The following is a 1,055-nucleotide window of genomic DNA, read 5'->3' on the forward strand; positions in this document are numbered from 1 at the left end:
CAGCAGTCGAGCCGACGCAAATCCGTCGCGGTCCTCTTTGCACTCCACAGTTGTGTACCGCACAATCATTTTGCGCCCAGTTTTTGGCACACACCCGTCCAAATGCCGCGGGATATCAATGGCTTTCAGTGCGCTCTCCCACGGGCAAGTCCGCCGTTGGTGCAATGAAAGATCGTGCTCCACAACGGTGCAACCCACGGTCTTCTTTTATTGCGCATACGCGCACCATACGCCTACTGCTCAGTGGGTTTTGTCTCATCAAACGCACAATCAGATGTATAATCAAAATCACACAAAAATAACAGGCACAACAAAGCATAATCCCAAGAACACTGTCAGTACAACAGGATTAGAAATTAAACGGGGAATGCGGCACACAGCCCGGGAAAGCACACTCCGGCACGACAGAGGAGGCGAGGTGGTGCACCGTGGCGCAGAGAGACAGAGAGGGAGAAAGCGGCGGAGAGGGCTGTGGAGGGAAGGGGCGCGTCAGTCCCGTGCCTGTTGTAGGTAGCTGGGTGCACGGAGGTGTAACTCATCGTCACGGTCATACAAATGCCTCGATTGATCGCATCATAAAGTCGTCGGTCGCCCTGCGCGTTTCACGCCGTCGGTGCTGCTCTTGCGGGCCCGATTGAGACAGTCACGGCACAGAAATGATGATACACGGCCGCCGCCTCACCCACGGAGCACGCTCCACTCACGCGCGCACAGCGCTCCTTCCCCTCCGCGCAATGGCCGTGGGATCTGGGGCAGCACAGGTGCAGGCGAAGTGATCGTTGCAAGCACGGCGCCTGTGTTTTCGCTGGCCGTCAGCATCGGAGGCGGCACTCACACCGCAGAGGTGGTGGTGGCAGTGGGGCAAGAAAAAACGAACGGCCGGTCCATCCCGCGAGAGGGCAGCCGAGTAAAACATCCTAAGCAACAAGAGAGGCAACAAAAAGAAGAAACAGGCAATCGGGCAAGACCCGCCTCCACTCCAAAAACACAACACAACTACCGCCCCAGAGCACTGACAAATCCCCAGTGAGTCCAACAAGAAGGAAGTAAAACAC

General features: G+C 56.6%; 4 non-coding genes across 4 annotated transcripts; all 4 read right to left on the bottom strand.

Annotated features, from left to right (window-relative positions):
• Positions 1 to 134: 134 nt before the first annotated feature.
• Tc00.1047053437189.10 lies at positions 135 to 201 on the bottom strand. The gene has a single exon (XR_008254410.1). It is a non-coding gene; the product is annotated as an H/ACA snoRNA, TC6C1H3 (small nucleolar RNA).
• Positions 202 to 489: 288 nt separating this feature from the next.
• Positions 490 to 577, bottom strand: Tc00.1047053437189.20. Its single transcript, XR_008254411.1, has one exon. It is a non-coding gene; the product is annotated as a C/D small nucleolar RNA (snoRNA), TB6C1C3 (small nucleolar RNA).
• Positions 578 to 617: 40 nt separating this feature from the next.
• Tc00.1047053437189.30 lies at positions 618 to 694 on the bottom strand. The gene has a single exon (XR_008254412.1). It is a non-coding gene; the product is annotated as an H/ACA snoRNA, TC6C1H2 (small nucleolar RNA).
• Positions 695 to 743: 49 nt separating this feature from the next.
• Positions 744 to 813, bottom strand: Tc00.1047053437189.40. The gene has a single exon (XR_008254413.1). It is a non-coding gene; the product is annotated as an H/ACA snoRNA, TC6C1H1 (small nucleolar RNA).
• Between the last annotated feature and the right edge of the window lie 242 nt (positions 814 to 1,055).

Source organism: Trypanosoma cruzi (assembly GCF_000209065.1).
Source record: "Trypanosoma cruzi strain CL Brener chromosome Unknown tcruzi_1047053437189, whole genome shotgun sequence".
Classification (NCBI taxonomy): Eukaryota; Euglenozoa; class Kinetoplastea; order Trypanosomatida; family Trypanosomatidae; genus Trypanosoma; species Trypanosoma cruzi.